Source organism: Tasmannia lanceolata, unplaced genomic scaffold (genome assembly GCF_043159265.1).
Source record: "Tasmannia lanceolata isolate RefF3 unplaced genomic scaffold, GAP_Taslan_0.1 ptg000012l, whole genome shotgun sequence".
Taxonomy (NCBI): Eukaryota; Viridiplantae; Streptophyta; class Magnoliopsida; order Canellales; family Winteraceae; genus Tasmannia; species Tasmannia lanceolata.
This window is the reverse complement of record NW_027518689.1, coordinates 47,053,358-47,074,641: the sequence shown is the minus strand read 5'-3', so window position 1 is coordinate 47,074,641 and position 21,284 is coordinate 47,053,358. Positions and strand designations below refer to the sequence as shown.

Sequence of the window (21,284 nt, the reverse complement as noted above, 5' to 3'; positions counted from 1 at the left end):
AAGGACAAGGAAAAATTTCAACTTTGCAGGGGGCAATCCCTCGTCCCCCTGGCTGCGCCCTTGCGTAAGTGTATGATGATCTAAACTGTTCATCCGTAAGTGGTCCCACCATGGATGAACTTGTTATTCTAAACATTAACTTAATGACCCCTTTGGATCTTGGGCAATGAAAATCAAAGAAAAACTTGAATCTAATGAGATGGGTTTGATATACCTTTCACCATGGCTTGTGCTTGAACGTGTGTAATCCATTGAGTCTTCAATCTTTTCTAAGCACAATGAAGGCCTAGAAATGCCCCTTGTTCTTCTCTTACCTTGCACACCGATAGGTCTATGGGAAACCTCTCAAAAGTGAACTCTCTCTCTCTCTCTCTCTCAATGAGTTCTAGGGTTGTGGTGTGTGGCAAGAGGGCCAAGGGTCTCTTTTATAGACGAAAGCTCCCATAGATCTTTCATAAAGTGCCCAAATTCGTTTGGCAATTAAACTCTAAATAGAAAGTGATATTTGAGCTTAGTTTCATTCACCAAACATTTCCAAAGTTCGGATATAACCCTATGAACATGAAAGGTTTATAAACATGCAAGGCCACACTCATATTAGCAAGCCTAAACATAGCAATCCTTGTCTTTTAGGGATTCTATCAAGTTTAGAAACACTAGATTTTTTAGAAACTTTCCAACAGTCTCCCACTTGGCCTGCATGGGCTTTATACCTTTCATATTAACAACCTTATATTATGTTCAATAAGTGTACTAACAATGGATCATGTAATCATTGGAAAGTTATATTATTCAATGACCTCCCCACGGTCACGATGCTAGCAAACTTACGAACATGAATTAAACATGGTCCACTTTATGCCATTACCAACATTCTGCTTACAAAAACATCCACTCAATGTGCACTATACAAATAATGGAAAAGCATAACACTTTATTTATCAGGATTAAGCTCAAAAGTGATCACATTACCATGTCTATAACCTTTATGCAGACTCCCATCAAATAATCGGCCTTATCCGCCAACCTTATGCGCGCTTTATGGTCATTAACGACCTCAAGTGGTAAGCCTTTTGTTATTGGATCTGCTAACATAAGTGCAGTACTTATGTACTCAATAGACATTAATTGATCCTGAATTATCTTCCTCACGACAATATGTCAACACATTAACTCCTTACTTTATTAGTCGTTCTCGGAAAACTAAAACCGCAACGGAATTATCACAACACATTCTCAGTAACTTGTCGATTATCAACAAGGTAACACCCTGACACAAAATTCCGCAACTACAAGGCATAGCTTAAGGCCTTGCAATACACCATGAATTCCAACACAAGGTGGAAGCAACTAATGGTGTATATCTTACGTTCTTCCACGATTTGAGAATTTCTGCCAAAATATCCTTAAGCAGAACTCTAGGTGTCCGATAATTACAAAGTTAGAGTCAGATCAACCAATTTTGTTAGGGTCATCTGATCTATTGTATGTGAGCCTTCAGTCCCTTACAGACAACACACAACCTTCTTGGCAACTTCCTAATGATCCATTCATAGGATGACATTAATACCTTCTAAGCTGGTCCACCACATAAGTTGTGTAGAGACAGGTGCAAACTCAAGCATTTATGAGATTCCCAAATGCGGAAGTATATAGAATTCTCTTTTATTTGCTCCAATCTAATTCTGGAACCTACAAACCTGACCGAATATATCATTATTGACCACAAGGGGACTACTAGTGGGGCACTTATCCATGTTGATAATTTAAGAACCTATTCATTATACGCTTTCTGAGATAATATTAGTAATCTTTAAATCCTAATTAGGTGAACATAGACTAAAATATTCCACCTAGATCTTTTATACCAAGTTTCCTTCCAAGACACAGTCAACATGGCACTGGAGTAATTCATCACCTTTGGGCAAAAGAATTACCCAGGCCAAGAGCCTGCGCTTGCTTAGTCTCAATGCAGCATGGACAAAATGATACTACTAAAGAGTAGTACACCATCAACCCACAAATACCAAAATGATGGTTACACTCCCACTGTACCTAAGATATATTCATTTATCCACGACATCTTTACTTAACCCAAATCTTATGTCTAATATGTAAAACTTTAAGTACCACTACCGAGACACCTAGTGCAACTCCAGAATAAAAGGAGCCACAAAAAAACATGACTATACATAAAGAATTTTTCTTTAAAACTGGAGAAAAAGTCCCTTTATTTTATATCCCTTCCTTCTAAATACAGCCTTTTGCAATCAGCCTTACTTTATGCATCTCAATGTCATCCTTGGAGTCAAATATTGATCTTAAAAGATCCGCCTACAGCCAACTGGCTTGACTCCATTGGCAACTCATTTAGTTTCCAAATTTGGTTCATTTCTATTGAGAACAACTCTTCCTTCACAGTGTCAAGCCACTGTGCCGACTGATCACTCATTATAGCTGGATGGGAAAAGGTGGGATCAAGGCACTCCACTAAGGTTGCCATTATTCCAAGCTCGGCATATCTATTCTCCAGGATACATGTATTATCTATAAGACAAGAAAACCAAAAGCCCTTAAATCTCTTACGATAACCACTTAAATAGCAACTGCTTGTCTTAGAGTCCTACCTTCCTTGTTTGGAGATTGTATACTTTAGCCTCGGCTAATGAATCCTCATATGTTCAATTGTTCTAGTCTCGGCTCCCTACTAACCCTTAACACAGAGAGGTCTTAGGTGTAACCTTTTAAAGAATCTGAGTTAAAATTTGCACTACTGGCTTTAAGGCATCTCCCCATAGGAACTCATACAAGATGATTTACACAACGTGCTCATCATTATGTCAATAAGAGTACGATCTCGCTTTTTAGCAATACTATTCTCTTGCAGATATAAGGCCAAAACCCTCAAACCACGTCTTCCAGTCTTCATTTAAAGAGATAAACAACATCTGAAAAATTAAACTATAAGAGTCAGAGATTAATAATCTCTTTTACTAACCATCAGAGTCAGAAAAGGTCTATCATTCTTATCATAAATGATCTTTAGTGGACCGATACTCTAGGTGACACCTTTAGACTCTTACCATTATATGTTTTCCTTAAATGTACTACATACAAACACTGCAATCAGTAAAATCAAATGAATTTAGAACTTTCCTTTCAACCAATCTATTAAACATATATATGGCCCAATGTTTGAGCCACTGATTGGATAAGCTCTTATTCAGCTCTTATTCACATGATTTGCTGATTTCCAACTTTACTGACTATCTTAATCTCATGTAAGGTAATTCGAGTTTGATAATAAGAAGAAACCAATCCGAATCTTTATGGATTGCCTTTGAAAAAGAACCACTTACATATCGAATGGGAATTAAAAATTAGGAAGAACCCTCCATGCTTCCGAACTTTGATTCATAACTGAAAGAATCAAGTTTCCTAAAATAAAGTTTCTGAAACTAATTAAACTCGTATTTAGAAATTGACAGAAAACAATAACGGCCTCAATCCGTACTTTATTCTCATTCCCTAATGTATTGATCCAATTTTCCTCTACTTGAAATCTACTCATAAGAATCCTCACATGAAACTTAAATATGGATAGGAAGATCTGAATCTATCCTTGAATTTATTTCTAGGAGAGAAAAATAGGGTCCCATTAGATTTTCTAGCCATTACAAATTTAAGGTATTGTTACTTGATGTGTCATCCTTCTACCACAAGGGCGACACTAAATACCAAGTCTTACTCTCTAACCAATTGACCATGTTGGGTCACTATATCTACTGGACTCAATATGTTGCTTTGAAATGACCTCATAGTGAGCATTATCAAGGATGTAAATTCCAAGAGTTCAAAAATATACTCATAAAGACCTCTTTGGTCAACTGACTTTAGAGTTATCCAAACTTATCTTAAAGGTACTCACGAGTGTCTTGAACAATCATCTGAAAAGCTCATCGGCTACATTCACAGCCTCCTTTGTATTCCGAATTAGAACGAGTATCTCGAATTGCACACAAAAATGGAGTTCTTAGACTAACACTATTAGTACACTCCCACTATTCACAACTTTCTTCCATTTGTGAATTTTGATGCGTTTGTCTTCCAGCAATGTATAGTCTTTCCATGTAGCCTAGAACTTTATCGATCCATTCTATCACTCGGGTTTTATCCTACTTATGTACTTTAATATAATCAGGTATCCAAATCTGACACATTTAGGGTTCAATGTCATGGACATAACTTCCTAATAAGCTCACTACTTTTAACACCTATTATTGCATGATTTGTTAGATCTTTACGAGATCACTCAAAATATCCTAATGTGTTCCTGTCGAGACATGTCACCGTGGCCCTTCTGTTGGGCCGAACCACGTCACACAATGGGCTCTCACAACGAGACAAGTGAAAATGAACAACTTAGCACTAGGAATTCCATCACCGTTGGGCAGAATAGAATTCCAAGCCTGGTTATTAATTTGCAACTTTCTTATACCACCCAAACAACCCGGACAAGCATTCTTGGTTGGGTTAAACCTTTTCATGCTTGGGTGGTTGCCAGTTGAACATGATCTTATAAAATAGATTGTAATACACACACAATAATTTAAGGAGATTGCATCATTAAAGTTGGCCATAGAAGATAAAATCCAACGAAGTATTTATCTTAAAAAAATACAACATCTCAATCACATGCATAGAGGCCACAATTATGAAATTTGGCAATCACATACACAAAAATTACATAGGAGCAATGACCTTCCGTTGGGCCAATTAGAGCCCTTATGCAATTTCCAAGATTGCAAACTCTCACAATGTGCATACATATGTAAGCCTCTCAATTTGTGCCTCACGACCAATAGGGAACCCTTGAAAACATTGTTGCATGAATCCAAATAATCCTTTACATATAGGCACAAAAACCTATTATGTGAACAATGAGCATCTAGAAACCATAGTTGGGTGCACAAGGAAAACTAAATAGATACAAGTGCAATAATGGTGCTTATCTACGGCCAACTAATAATGCTACCCACAAGATTTCAATCCCTTAGTATATGTTTACAAATACTAGGCTTGTAATTTATGCTTCAAAGATAGTAGAAATACTTTGAGAACCTTGTTGCATGAATCCAAAGTTCCTTCACAAAGCTTGTACAAATATTTCATCAGTAATCCAACTAAATCCAAACACAAAAGTACGTGTAAAATATTGTTAGATATTTCAAAAGAACCTAAAAGCACCTTTTCATATTAATTCATGTCCAATTATGAAATTAATATGTACCCAATTAATAGTATGCCTCAAAACCTTAAGAACGAGGAATCAAAATGGTTAAAAGACAAGTAGGGGCATACACAACATATACAATGTGTGTTTAGATGAATAAAAATAAACCAGACATACATATCACAAGAAGATATTTTGTGCAACTAATGTGTCCAAGTAAGACCAAACAAGTATCAGTTGTGAAAAACCGAAAACTGCAACTCTAAAGGGTCTAAAACCTAATCACAAAGGGAGGCCCACAAACACATTTACACATGAGCTATAATATCTGATCCTCAGATGGGTTTGAAACCTACGCTAATAGATCCATAACACCAGAAAACCTTAGGAAACAATCATACCTTGTAAAAAAGTTTCCAAAAGTGGCATAAAAAATCTTGTAGTAGGGGAACCCAAATATGACAAAAAGTTCAAATTTCGAAGAATATGAAAGGCTTTGGCTCTAAAATTTTTACCGAAGATAGATTGGACCTAGAGGTTCTCGGAACCGGTTTCGGTTTGCCAATAACCGGCCGGGAGAAGGCCAAACCTGCCCCCGAAAAGGTTCTGGCCACGGATAAATTCACCGCCCTTATGTTTTTCAAACTCCCGGAGGATCAATTCACCCCCTTCTATTCATGCGCTCGTCAGGTTCAGGCGCCACAATGGTTTTATAAAAAAAAGAAACTTTCTTTTATAAATTACCAACAGAGGTTGGAGTTTTTAAAAATTACGAATGGGTGTCATTTTTAAAACAAACATTAAAAGTTTTAAAACTACCAATATACAGCAATTTGTTTCAAAACTACTAATTAATGGAGTGGTCATCTTCTCCACACATTAGTTTCTATAACCAGTAATATTTTGAAAAAAAATACAGAAACTGCAATTGGGCTTTGAGGAAGTAGTTCTCACAAACCAACCATTGGATTCTATTGAAACTTTAAGGAAATGACTATCGGTCGGATGGGAACAAGATGGCTTCGGCCGATCGTCGAAAAACTTTTCCGGTTGCCGGCGGCAATGGGTTTTCCGGCGGGCTCTAAATTAGCACAAATAACCCAAAAAAAAACTTGGTTTTCTTTGATTTCAAAGCCTACAACCTAAAGCTCTGATACCAAATGCTATTCTAAACATTAACTTAATGATCCCTTTGGATCTTGGGCAATAAAAATCAAAGAAAAACTTGAATCTAATGAGATGGGTTTGACGTACCTTTCACCATGGCTTATGCTTGAACATGTGTAATCCAACGAGTCTTCAATCTTTTCTAAGCACAATGAAGGCCTAGAAATGCCCATTGATCTATTCTTACCTTGCACACCAATAGGTCTATGGGAAACCTCTCAAAAGTGAACTCTCTCTCTCTCTCTCTCTCTCAATGAGTTCTAGTGTTGTGGTGTGTGGCAAGAGGGACCAAGGGTCTCTTTTATAGGCAAAAGCTCTCATAGAGCTTTCCTAAAGTGCCCAAATTCGTTTGGCAATTAAACTCTAAATAGAAAGTGATATTTAAGCTTAGTTTCCTTCACCAAACGTTTACAAAGTTAAGATATAACCCTATGAACATGAAAGGTTTCTAAACATACAAGGCCACACTCAAATTAGCAAGCCTAAACATAGCAATCCTTGTCTTTTAGGGATTCTATGAAGTTTATAAACACTAGACTTTTTAGAAACTTTCCAACAGAGCTATTATTGAAAGTTCACACTGACCAAAAGATCTTTAATTGCCGTTGGATTTGTGAAAATTTTCTAGTTGTGAAATTTTGCTAGTTGCATGTTGGCCACTATCCGCTGCCTTTCTCTAATGGGCAGTAGTAAGACCGAGTTAACTCAGGCAAATCATTGATTTTATGTGGTAAATTTTTTATTGGCTGAGATGAGTAAAGAAGAAAATTTGATTGACTCTTTTAAGGCTAAAACCAAGTTCACTTGAGTTAGTCAGCAGTTCTGATTAATGTAGTTCTCGCCATACCCTCAATGGCATAGTTGCAACCTCCTAATTCCTGATGATCTATGGTAATAGATTTCATTTTCACCAATACATTATTATACATCTCCCTGAAAATTCTAATAATTTTTGGGAAGTGATATTTACGCCCCTTTTGATCACCAGGGACACCTAGAGCCAGTGTACGTGGCAATCAAACCCGCTGGATTATTCTGACGTCAAGTACATACATTAGCCCCCCTTTAGTCATTGATACACTGGCATTGGGTGTCCCTAGTAATTAAAAGGGGCGTACATATCACTTCCCGAATTTTTTCCTAACATTCTTCTAGCTGCAACATATATTCTTTATCCAATTATATGCTTCGTCTTTCTTAATTTTATGGGTGTATATACCAATTCCCTATTATTATCAACTTAAATTTAGCAACAGCTTGGAGATGCGGTACAATTTGATGCTGGTCTTAGTAGCGGGGTATATGAAAAATGCCACGATTGCCATTTCTGCCTTCTCTATCTGGTATGATAATCTTAATCCATTGTTTTTGTTTTCACTTAACAAACGCAAGCTAACATAATGACACTAACTAAATGTGGATTAATTTACAGCCTCAACATCACTTCTTGGGAATTCATGGTCTCTCTTGGTTTTCTTACGGCAGCAAGGTATGGTTATATTTAGAGTAGTGTTAAAAGGACAACAACCACATTTAGGCCCTGCTCGTTTGAGATTATGACAACCGATGGTGAACTCCCAAACTGATTATAGGACTCAAATTACATTAATTTTGACTCCAATAATCAGTCTCGGCGCTGACCACTAGTTATAATAATCTCAAACGAACATGGCCTTAGGGATGAACATTTTTGGGCCCCACATGTGCTACATGGACATGATGAGCTCAGATAATCATGGCTATTCCACCTTCATCGGTGTCACGCCCCCAACCCAGAAGCTTGGAAGCAAGGGTGCGAAGAGTGACGGCTTGCCTATGGTAGACCCAAAAACACGCAAGGTCGATTTCGATTTACAATGACTAGCACAAGGAATTATAACCCACGGTTACTAAATATAAAAATTTCATCAAGTCCTCTACTAGCTCCATTCCATAATAATTGAATAATCCCAAACAACGACATAACTAATTCTTTCACATAGTTCAATACGAAATGAAATAAATAAAGTTCTTCTAACTCATAAAATAACTAAATCGTTTATTAGAATCTCTATCTTCGTACTAGTCTTCTACGTTCGACGGTCTCTCGCTGGAAATCCTAAGCCTCCTGATCATCTGAGAAATTTAATGTGAGGAGTGAGATCAGGCTCAGTGAGAGATTATATCCCTTACTTAGCCGAGACAAGTATGCCACAATAAAAACATTAAACGAAAATCACTGAGTAAATCATTTCCCAATTTAAGAAGAAATATACAACTTCTCAAAAATCTACAAACTAAATAGTTCATTCACTTTAGAAACTATGTATATTTGATAACCAAAATAAGCAATTAAAGCATTCCACTTTAAGATGTGAAAGCAATTTAAGCATTAAAACAAATTAAACACTTCTATTTGCATTTTAGAAAGCACTTGGAAACTACGGTCACTGGGACTAAGATTTCACTAAGTCACTACTTTGTGGCGAGCAAAACTTCCTTTCACTTTCACTTCAACTTTGGGGTCACTACCATATGGTCATTAAAACATGATCATGTGTTAGAGCTTAACCCCCACTGACGGGATCTTATGTAGTCCAACTGAGAATCCATAAAACAAAATATTGAAATAAACGTTATTCGATGTACTATACACTGTTAAAAATAAAATAATAATACGAGTAATCCCAATCCACATATTTTTATAATATTGCATGATTGTCTCTTATCATTTAAAATATGGGTGTACTACAATCTCAATAGAATTTCTAGTTGGAAACATTTTTCAATTACCATAAAGACATAGATTTTTAAAGAAACAATCATTTTGAAACTGAAATTCCAATGATAGGCCCAAGTTTTCTTATTGGCAACTTAGGAGGATGGAGATTAGGTTTATAAAACAAGTTTTACCTTTTGAAATTTTAACCCAATTATTTAAACTCTCCAATAAAGGATTAAGAGATCAAAGACAATTTAAGCATACAAGTTAAATCTAAAGTGCAATGCAAATGCAAAGAGCAAGAGACAAGAAAGAGTACACCCGAGATTTAAAGTGGTTCGGTCCTCAAACGCAAGGCCTACTCCACTCCACCAACCGAACACGTTGATGGCTTCACTATGTTGATCTTATTAACCTTGGCGAAGACCAGTGCCAATTACAATCTCCAATCGCTTTAACCTTGGTGGCAATCCTCACCACGGAGAGAGGGCTTCACTTCTCCGAACACTCGCCCAAATACAATGATTTATCAAAGAAAGAAAGAACAAAAAATCCCTTTCAAAGGGATACAAAGTTTGAAGAAGATATACAAATTTAAGCCTATGATCCAAATCCTAAATGTAGAGGATGAGAGGCATAAACAAGCTTGATTCACTCTTAGGATGTTTAAATAGAGTTTTAGAGTGTTAGGATGGATAGTTGTGGAGTTTAGAGCTCACATATATATAGAAAAACCAAATATGACCGTTTGAGAGGCATAATGGTAATTCTGGAAAAGTTCCCAATGGTTATATTTTTTCCCGTTATAGTGGTCTCGGAGTTTCGAGAGATTTTCTCGGAGTTCTGAGAATTTCTCTCGGGGTTCCGGGAATACAAACAGAAGTTGAAAAATAGTTACTGGACCATTTCTCGGAGCTCCGAGAACTTTCTCTGAGTTCCAAGCTCGGAGCTCCGAGAATTCTCTCGGAGTTCCAAGAAGCCTATTTCCAGCTGGTTTTCAATTCTGTTTTGCTTATTTGTTTTGGGCTTCAAGTACTTCTAATTTTATACATGGCTGGGATTGTTATGAAGGTTCCAAAGGTTTGGAACACCACAAGGACAATCACTTAATCATTTAGGGGTGTGTTATTACTTTATTCATGCATCTAAAAACCTAAACTAGGATTGGATCAATACAATCTAAAAAAGACTTAAAATGGTCTTCACTTTGCAATGCTTCAAGTCTTCTTGAGTCTTGGATCTCCTATGACTTTGGCCTTCCGAATGTGTTCCAATGAGAGCTTCTTGGCCTCAATCCAAGCAACCTTGATTTAACATAATCATGATCTACAACTTAAGACAATCAAACACATTAGTGATATAAAATCACTTGAGTTTGGAATCATCAAAAGAAGATGGGAATGCCAAGGTGGGAACCATTAGGCTTACAATCTCCCCATTTTTTATGATGACAAGCACAAGGGATTTTTCAATAAAAGCAAACATATTTTCTAGATTTTTCTCCCCCTTTGTCATCAACAAAAAGATGGGGTAAAAATCAAGGAGATAAAATTTTCAATTTTAAGCTCCCCCTTTTTCAAAGAAAAATGCAAACATTGAACTCCCCCTATTCGGAATACTAATACAACACAAGAGGGGGGGTTAAAAACAATAATAGAATGATATTCAAATTTAAGTGCTAGCCCCTAATCTAAAAACAAATGTGAATAGAGTCATTGGGGGGCTTTGGGAACCCAAGCTTTCTTGGTCCCACCATAATCGCTAATCTTAGATGCACATTGGAATTGATAGTGACCATAAATTTCACAATAATGGCATCTAATATGAGGGTTAGATAGACTAGTCTTATCATAAAACTCATGCCTAGGTCTATGACTAGCCTTCTTCAAGATTATGTCAATGATTTTATCACCATTTAAGAATCGATGAAGACATAATCTTAATCTTTCATTTTCATTATGAAGATGAGTTATTTGATTCAAGAAATCACTATTGTCGTCTTCATAACATTTGGAAGAGCTTGCCACATTTTGAAATTTAACTAATTGGCAAGTTTTCTCATCCAAACTACCCTTAAGGGTTTCAATCTCAAGTTTAAGATTTTCAATTTGTACATGAGCTTGAGATTTGGAAGAAGATGATTCATTTTTCAAAATATCAAGTTCGTTTTCTAATTTGGAAATAGATTTCTTAAGAACATTATTTTTAAAAATTTAGGAATGCAAAGTATTACACAATTCATCATAAGATATGCTTCCACTTTCACTACTAAATGAACAATGAGAAGGGTTAGAATTTACCTCTTCTTCATGGGTTAGTGCCATGAAGCATAAATCATCTTTATTTGTTTCCTTTTCACTTGAGCTCTTGCTTGAAGCGCTTGATGCATCCCAAGCAGCTACAAGACCTTTGTTCTTCTTCCAATCATTTTTCTTTCCTTTGAACTTCGAGGATGATGACTTGAGAAGTGGACACTCCGGTCTTTTGTGTCCCATCTTCTTACAATTCCAGCATCGTATTCCACCCTCAACTTCACTTTCTTTTTCTTCGTTCTTCTTCTTTTTATCTTTCTTGTGCTTCTTTCTCCATAAGCTTTTGAATTTACTCAATGCTTCTTCTTCATCACTATCCGCTTCACTTGAGGAAGATGAGTCCGCCTTAGCGGCTTTGAGTGCTAGGGACTTACTCTCTTTCTCTTTTGGCTTATTCTCCTCTTGTCGGCTACTGAGGAGCATCTCATGAGTGATAAGTGACCCTAAGAGTTCCTCCATAATGAGCTTAGAGAGATCCTTCAATTCTTGCACTGCGGTAACCTTTGGATCCCAATGTGGAGGAAGTGACCTAAGCAACTTACCCACAAGCTCATCATTAAGATAAGATTTACCAAGATTAGCTAATTCATTTGTAATTTTAGAAAATCGGGTAAACATTTCAGAAATACTTTCATTTCATATTTGCTCTTTAACAAGTTTACTTTGGAATCCTTAACTTGAGATGTTCCCTCATGGGTAATGGCAAGGGTATCCCAAATAACCTTGGCGGAATAAAAAAGAGCTACCCTATTAAACTCTTTCGTACAAAGGCACAAAATAAAGAATTAATAGCTTTGTAATTCAAATTTGCTTGCCTTTTTTCTACAACATTTCATTCTTAAAATGGCTTGGAAGGCAAAGTGTAACCATTACTAACAATATGCCAAAGCTCAACATCTATCAAAAGAAGATAGATGCGCATCCTCGTCTTCCATTGTCCATAGTTGGACCTATCAAAGAAAGGAGGTCTAGTTGTGGAATGGCCTTCCGGAAGTCCGGTTCTAATCATGTTTGCCATTTCACAATTAGAAAAGTTGCCAACGATCTTTTCCTTTTAGATTTTGAAAAACCTTACCAAAGTATAAAAAATCCAATCCAAGAGCCAAGGCTCTGATACCAAGTGAAATTCCAATGATAGGCCCAAGTTTTCTTATTGGCAACTTAGGAGGAGGGAGATTAGGTTTATAAAACAAGTTTTACCTTTTGAAATTTTAACTCAATTATTTAAACTCTCCAATAAAGGATTAAGAGATCAAAGACAATTTAAGCATACAAGTTAAATCTAAAGTGCAATGCAAATGTAAAGAGCAAGAGACAAGAAAGAGTACACCCGAGATTTAAAGTGGTTCGGTCCTCAAACGCAAGGCCTACTCCACTCCACCAACCAAACACGTTGATGGCTTCACTATGTTGATCTTCTTAACCTTGGCGAAGACCGGTAACAATTACAATCTCCAATCGCTTTAACCTTGGTGGAAATCCTCACCACGGAGAGAGGGCTTCGCTTCTCCGAACACTCGCCCAAATACAATGATTTGTCAAAGAAAGAAAGAACAAAAAATCCCTTTCAAAGGTTTACAAAGTTTGAAGAAGATGTACAAATTCAAGCCTATGATCCAAATCCTAAATGTAGAGGATGAGAGGCATAAACAAGCTTGATTCACTCTTAGGATGTTCAAATAGAGTTTTAGAGTGTTAGGATGGATGGTTGTGGAGTTTAGAGCTCACATATATATAGAAAAACCAAATATGACCGTTTGAGGGGCATAGTGGTAATTCTGGGAAAGTTACCAATGGTTATATTTTTCCCGTTATAGTGGTCTCGGAGTTCTGAGAGATTTTCTAGGAGTTCCGAGAAATTCTCGGAGTTCCGGGAATACAAACAAAAGTTGAAAAATAGTTACTGGACCATTTCTCGGAGCTTCGAGAACTTTCTCAGAGTTCCGAGCTCGAAGCTCCGAGAATTCTCTCGGAGTTCCGAGAAGCCTATTTCCTGCTGGTTTTCAATTCTGTTTTGCTTATTTGTTTTGGGCTTCAAGTACTTCCAATTTTATACATGGTTGGGATTGTTATGAAGGTTCTAAAGGTTTGGAACACCACAAGGACAATCACTTAATCATTTAGGGGTGTGTTATTACTTTATTCATGCCTCTGAAAACCTAAACTAGGATTGGATCAATACAATCTCAAAAAGACTTAAAATGGTCTTCACTTTGCAATGCTTCAAGTCTTCTAGAGTCTTGGATCTCCTATGACTTTGGCCTTCCGAATGTGGTCCAATGAGAGCTTCTTGGCCTCAATCCAACCAACCTTGATTTAACATAATCATGATCTACAACTTAAGACAATCAAACACATTAGTGATATAAAATCACTTGAGTTTGGAGTCATGAAAAGAATATGGGAATGCCAAGGTGGGAACCATTGGGCTTACAGAAACCAATTTACAATTGTCCAACAATTCAATTAAATAATAGTCCTTAGAATAGTTTAGGAAAAATAACTAAGTAAGAGGTATAACCACTTACCTTCTTTGATGCCTTAACAAAGTCCAAATAACTCTTTTAAGAAAGTCCTCTTTCTGATCCCACGATAATCGGAATCGAATACCATATTAAATAATGTTCTGATAATTAAAATACACTTAAAATGGTTAATTCCGGTAAAAGAGAACGTTCGCAGTATTAAATTGGATTAGGTTAGCCAATCCCCTATTTGGTCAACCGACTGACAATTTCGGCCCAAAATCCTATATTCAAATCCCACAACACCAATTAACAAAGCCATGTACGTAATTTTCATTTTAAGTTAGCAGTATTAGATATGTAAAGTTGTTGTATAAAACAAAATATTTATAGAGTTAATGAATAAAACGTAATATATTACTCATAAGGTCTAATCTTATACTTATAGAACCGACCGCCATCAAAGATAAACATGCTATGCTTGAAGCTTTTCTTCTATTGGTTAGAATCCTATGGATCCTAATCTATCCAAATAAATAAAAAATCCTAATCCTTCCCTTGTTACAAAAGACCCAAGCATGTGGCACTCACCCATTTGCAGCCCATAATTTCTCCACGTGAAACACTCAAATTAAAGTAGAATTCTATTTCTAACTAATTTCCATCCTAGCAAGGTTTCCCAACCACTCATCCATCTATTTGCTCCCTACTTCATCCATGACCATTGGATCTCCTCCCATTTTTTAAAACAACAACGCATCTCCTTTTTGATAAAAACACCCTATTTTAAAGAACTAAATATAATATTAATATTGATAACGACACTCTATTTCAAAGAATTAACAATAACATCAATATTGGTAAAGATACTCCATTCAAAGAACTTAATATAACACATGTGTGTGTGTGTGATAGAGAGAGAGAGCATGGGTTCGGGTGTTAGAATCGGATGATCCTAGCCCCTTTATCGAGCCTCCTTTCTTCCTCCACAAAGAGAAGCTGGAATATTGGTTTTTTAGGCCTTAATCCTCATGGCCTGATGTCGATTTTGGCATAGGACGATGACCATATGGGTCGTGTCATGATGGCGTACCTTATAAACAATCTCGATTATTCGCACATTTGCCCCTTCTCTTCCCTGGGACATCCCCATGTAGAGTATTTATGACTACTCTTTTTAAACTACTGTGAGGTGGCCCTGGGAAGAGAAAGGGGCGAATATATTATTTCCCTATAGTCTAACAATGGTGAATATACACCAATTGGTACATATTGCACCACACCAGATTTTCCCTCTTTCAAAAGATTTTTTTTCTTTTGTTTTTTGGTCTCTGCTTTCAATGTCTTCCCTTCTGATTCTTTTCCCCTTTCATTTGCGTAGTGTACGTGTGTCGAACGAATTGGGAAGGGGAGAAGAAAAAGCTGCGAAAATTCGCAATTAAAGTGGTCTCAGGCACTTCGTTAGCTATTGGTATTGTGTTTTTTGAACTGTTTCTTGCCCTCGGCAATGTTCTTTCTTATGCTTTCAGCAGCAGCGTAGAGGTGGCTAAAACAGAGTCCAGCCTCAGGGTTTTACTGGCATTCTCCATCTTGCTCAACAGCATTCAACCAGTACTTACAGGCAAGCTATATATGCCTCATTTTTTTGCGATAGGTCTGTCATACAAGAAAGCTACATTTGCATCCCCTTGTTTTTAAAGATAGCATTTTACACCTCATACATATAGCGTGGATGGGGCCCACTATTTTACACTCATGTTTTGTGTGATGTGATCAGGCCCACCATGTTACACCTATGTTTTGATGGGGTGAGGCCTGCAATTTTACACATCATGATGGGATGGAGTTGGGCCTACTATCTAAGCCAAAAACCACGAATAGTGGGCCAAGCTTTTTAAGCCACATTTTGATGGGAAGGGCCCACCATCCTGTGGTGGGTCCCATCATCTCCAGTGAAAGAGACTATGCAGATGGAAAAGTGGTGAATTTGGGTTACTTAGAGGTAACCCGATCCTCTGGGATACACAAAGTGTTTAGATTTCCCAAAGACGCATTCTCGTTAACTTAATTTTCTCAACTTAAATTCCACACGAGCCCACTAAAATTAGTTGGCTACCAATAAAAACAAAGCCCACTAAAATTAAACTACTTCCTAACTTATCCACATCACCACTCTGGATGAAAACAAACTCTACTAACTACGACTTCTTACTAAATCTCAAACGTGGATATGCATTGTGAGAGTTCACCTCACACACGTAACACGCAGACGGTAACATTTCTCCCCCTTTAAAATTTGGTCTTGTGCTCAAGATCGTATTTGGAAAATTGCTTCATCTGGTCGATTACCTTGTTGCCATCTACTTCTTCATAACAGACCCCTATTAAAAACAACTTCTTACATCAATGCCCCGGAACAAATTTCTCATTACAATTATAGCACAGCTCTTGCACTCGTCTTTCTTGCAACTCAATGGAAGTCATCCGTCGAACTAGAAGTGTAGAACTATTGTTGGTTGTGATGGAGTTCGTCGTATCTGACGTTGGAATAGCGCGCTGTGATAAATTGCAGGCCTCATACAGGGAGGGCTAACCCAATAGCAATTGATAAGATAGCCGGCCTAGCAGCCAACACATCTGCCTTAATATTGTCCTTCAAGCCATTTATAAAGCAACTAACTTGACGTTCTTAAGAAAAATGACCAACCTTCACTAATAGCTTCTCAAATTGAGTTTCAAAAATCAATTATTGATCCCGTTTGTTGAAACTTGGTGAGCTCGCCAAAGAAGTCAAGGAATTGAGTATGATTGTAGAGAGAGTGAAGCCCTTCATGAAATTCTTGCCATGAAACGGCTCTCTGCTCATGTTTAAGAAGCTGGTACCACATTTGAGTGTCTCCTTCAAGATGAAAGGATGCAATTGCGACTCCCTCTGTCTCTAGCGTTTCATGAAAATAAAAAAATTACTCCACTCTACATACCCAGCTAGTTGGGTCCTGTTAGCCATTGAAATGCGGGAAATCCAACTTAACTAATTTGAGAGTCTATGGTTGATGAAAACTGATGGCTTGTGTTCCACCGTTAACACCCAGCCATCCAACATTGTTTCTCGATTGAACTTGGGAACTCTCAGCAACCACACGAGCAAATTGGGCAGATAATTGATCAACCTCTGTGCTTAATTTGTCAAGGAGCTCGGTCATTATATCCATGATTTGTCGGTGTCTGCCTTTGAGAGAACCCACCTCGGCTTCAAGCTGCTCCACTCTTTAGTCCATCCCTAGGCTATGATACCACTTTGCTATGGACCCCGTATTCTTCCCTACTGTGTCGCCACGTGAAGAAAGTCATCATGAGTGGAAAAAATAAAGACCACGGCCTGCAAGTAAGGAGAAAGAGATTATGCAGATATTAAAGAGATGAATTTGGCTTACTTTGAGAGAACCCAATCCTCTGGGACACACAGAGTGTTTAGATTTTCCGTAGATGCATTCTAATGAACTTTTCTCAAAATAAATTCATGTACATCCCAAGCAACAGTTGACTACCAATAAAAACAAAGCCCACTAAAATTAAACTGCTTCCTAACCTATCCACACTATGGATGAAAACAAACTCTACTAACTACGAGTTCCTACTAAATCTCAAACGTGGATATGCATTGTGAGAGTTATCTCACGCACGTAACACACACACACACATAACAATGGTGAACACTGCTTTGGTCAGTAATGCTAGTATAGAACATATAACTGTTGATTTGGTGGTTGATTTTTTTTTTAAAAGGGCAACAGAATATATATATATATATATATATATATATATATATATATGTAAAAACAGAACCGAGGTGGTCCTGAAGGAACAAAGATAATACAAAGATAGCAGTGCAATAATTCAAGGAGGTAGATAGTCAAAGCACTCAAACGCGGCCCGAAAGACTCCTTTCTTGGCAAGGGTGTCTGCTTCCGCATTGGCTGATCTCCTGACATGGCGAAAAACTATTGAGGAGCCCTTAGTTCTGTCCTCAATTTCCTCTAAGAGAGGCAAAAATCGCCAAGGGGGAGAAGCGTTACCCGAAAGCCAGCGAATAACATTTAAGGAATCCCCTTCGACGATAATGTTGTCGCACTCCAGACGAGGCATCGAGAGAAGCCCGCTATGAACGGCTCGGACCTCTGCCTCGTTTGAGTCTGCCACTCCGATAGGCCCCGAGTAGGCCCAGAGGACTTCCCCTTTGTGGTTTCTACATAACCCCCCTACTCCTGCCATTCCTGGATTGCCGATAGACGATCCGTCAAAGTTAAGTTTCAGGGACCCCGGAGGAGGAGGAATCCAGGAGGGGAGGATTTTCACTTTGGTAGCCGATTCCAAGCATATGATTGACCATCCTTCCCAGAGGTCGAAAGCTGAAACAAAACGAAACAGAGGAAGGCTTCGAGCCCAGGATATGACCGCAGCTATCAACTGAATATAAATCCAATAGGGAGATCTAGCCTTCCCTTCAAAGATACGAGCATTCCTCTCTTTCCACAAGAACCACCATGAGGCCAGGAGACACATCTTCCACAGCGTTCTGCCTTTCCTTTTCCAAGGAGTCCAGGCCCAACTCTGAATGAATTCAGCCATAAAGTTGGAGGGGACCCAACTGATTCCAAAACGAGAAAAAATAAGACCCCAAATATGACGAGCAACCTTACAGTGTATGAAAAGGTGGTCAATGGATTCCCCAGCGGATAAACATAGAGGACAGTGATCTACCAATCACATTCCTCGCTTCCTCAAAAAATCCATAGTTTGAATGCGGCCCCAGCTAACCGACCACCCAAAGAAAGCAACTCTCGGAGGGCAAGATTGTCTCCAAACCGAGGAGGACACGTGCTCCACTAAAGAAGGAATCAGATGGTTATAAAAAGATTTGACTGAAAATATCCCCGAAGGATTCCAAATCCAAATCCGACGATCTACGCCCGAAGACTTGATGAAGCAAGAATCCAATAAAGAGAGGAGGGCGCTGTAAGAGCTTAACTCCCTAACAAAGAAGTCTCTGCGAAACTTAGGAGACCAATCCACCTTCCCATGTTCCCTTGCAAAACATTCCGATACCCAGGCCTCTTTCTGAGATGAAACGATGAATAAGTCAGGAAACATCACTTGAAGAGGATCATCCGAACACCAAGAATCCTGCCAGAACCGAACCCGATCCCCCCTATATACTCTGAATCGGACGCCAGGAGCAAATAACGACTTCAACTTCAAGATGTCCCTCCAAACCGTGAGACCTTTGAGTTTAAAATTATCAACAGAGTCCCAATGCCCATGATCTGAACCATACTTACTTCCAATGACCCGGACCCACAAAGAGGATTGTTCTTCGCCAAATCTCCACAGCCACTTGCCCATAAGGGCCTGGTTAAAACTCTGAACCCTCCTGATACCCAAACCTCCATTTTTAGTAGGCAAGCAGACCATACTCCATTTAATCAGGGAGACCCCCTTGGAAGACCCTGATCCGCCCCACAGGAAGCGTCTCTGAATTTGTTCGATGCGTTTAGCAACCGAGGCGGGACATTGAAAAAGAGATAGAAAATATATCGGCATATTGGATAGAACGGCCTTTATAAGCACTAATCTACCTCCTTTGGAAACCAACCGGCGCTTCCAGGTAGCCAAACGTCGCTCAATCCTTTGAATAATAGGAGCCCATAGGTTGTGTTTCGGTCGACCCACACCAAGAGGAAGACCCAGATAGGTTGCTGGAAAGACATCTAAACCACACCCCATAATTCCGGCGAAAAAGGATGCATCGCTCTCAGAAACATTGATCGCGAACAACCGAGATTTTGCGAAATTAGATCTTTGACCCGAAACCATCTCATAACAACGAAGCATTGCTTTAAGGTTGAGAATCTAGGATATGACTGGAGAACAGAACAGAAGAGTGTCATCCGCAAACTGAAGAAGCGATACTTCCACCTTGCTCTCACCAATAAGGAACCCTTGATATAGCCCCAACTCACTTCCTTTTTTCAGCAGTCTGCACAGTGATTCGGCCACAATCAGGAAAAGAAAAGGAGAGAGAGGATCGCCCTGCCGCAATCCTCTAGAAGATTTGAAGAATCCTTTTGCTGATCCGTTGATGAGGACAGAAAACCAGGCGGACGATAAGCAGTTCCGGATCCACCCTCTCCACCGACCCCCAAAGCCCATACGACCCATGAAAATCTCTAATGCTGCCCAATCCACTCGGTCATATGCCTTCTCCATGTCAAGCTTGCATAGAATGCCGCCTTCCCCCTTCCTCCGATAATAGTCAATGGCTTCATTAGCTGTTAAAGAACAATCAAGAATTTGCCGGTTGCTTATAAAGGCACTTTGACAGACCGATATAATGGAAGGAAGAACCACTTTGATACGATCCGCCAGAACCTTTGCGAGGACTTTGTAAAGGCTGCCCACCAAGCTAATCGGGCGAAAATCCGAGCTTTTTGTTGCTCCTTCAATTTTTGGAATGAGGACGAGAAAAGTTGCACCTGTCCCTTTGTCAAGGATGGCTCCCTCAAAAAATTCTATGAAGAATCGAAGAATGTCCGATTTTACTGTTTCCCAGCAAGTTTGAAAGAAAGCCAAACAAAAACCATCGGGTCCAGGGGCTTTATCTTTTGCCAGAGAAAATAGGGCTGATCGGATTTCCACCTCAGAGAAAGGGATTTCCAATCCGGCTGAGGCTTCCAGGCTTAAGCTATCAAAACAAATGTCTTGAGGAATTGGGCGTAACATCCCATCAGCTGAGTATAAAGATCTGTAGAATTCAATAATTTCTTCAATAATTCGCTCCTTGTCAGATACAATCTCCCCCTCCACTTCTAAGGATTCAATTCTGTTCCTTCTTCTGCGAGCACTAGCCATGGCATGGAAGAAGGCTGTGTTTTTATCTCCCTCCAACAACCACTTGACTCGAGATCTTTGGCGCCAAGAGATTTCTTTAAGCATCAACAACTCTTTATGCTCTTGAATTAATCTTCCTTGTTGCTCATAATCCTCCGCCGAGGCCAAACCACTCTTTGCCAATGTATTTATCTCCATCAATCTGTCCTCAAGAATCCTCTTCCTGCCTTGGTCCACTTCTTTCTGTTCCTTATCCCACTCTTTTAATTTCCCCTTAATGAAGCGTAATTTTTTGCCTATAACTACGTCCCCTGGACCTTCAAATACGCTTTCAGACCACCATCGGACTAAGAGAGCCTCCATTTGAGGATTTTCCAGCCAAGCTATTTCAAATCTGAAGGGGGGCGGACCCCAGAACTCCATTTTAGGAGACAAAAGGAGAGGGCAATGGTCGGAAACTGAATGGGGTAAAGCCTGCTGATAGACTTCAGAAAGAATTGCCAACCAGTCACCCGAGA

General features: G+C 38.7%; 1 pseudogene; it reads left to right on the top strand.

Annotated features, from left to right (window-relative positions):
- The window catches only part of LOC143888890 (protein DETOXIFICATION 20-like), a 44,120-nt pseudogene that overhangs the window by 19,179 nt on the left and 3,657 nt on the right, over positions 1–21,284 (top strand).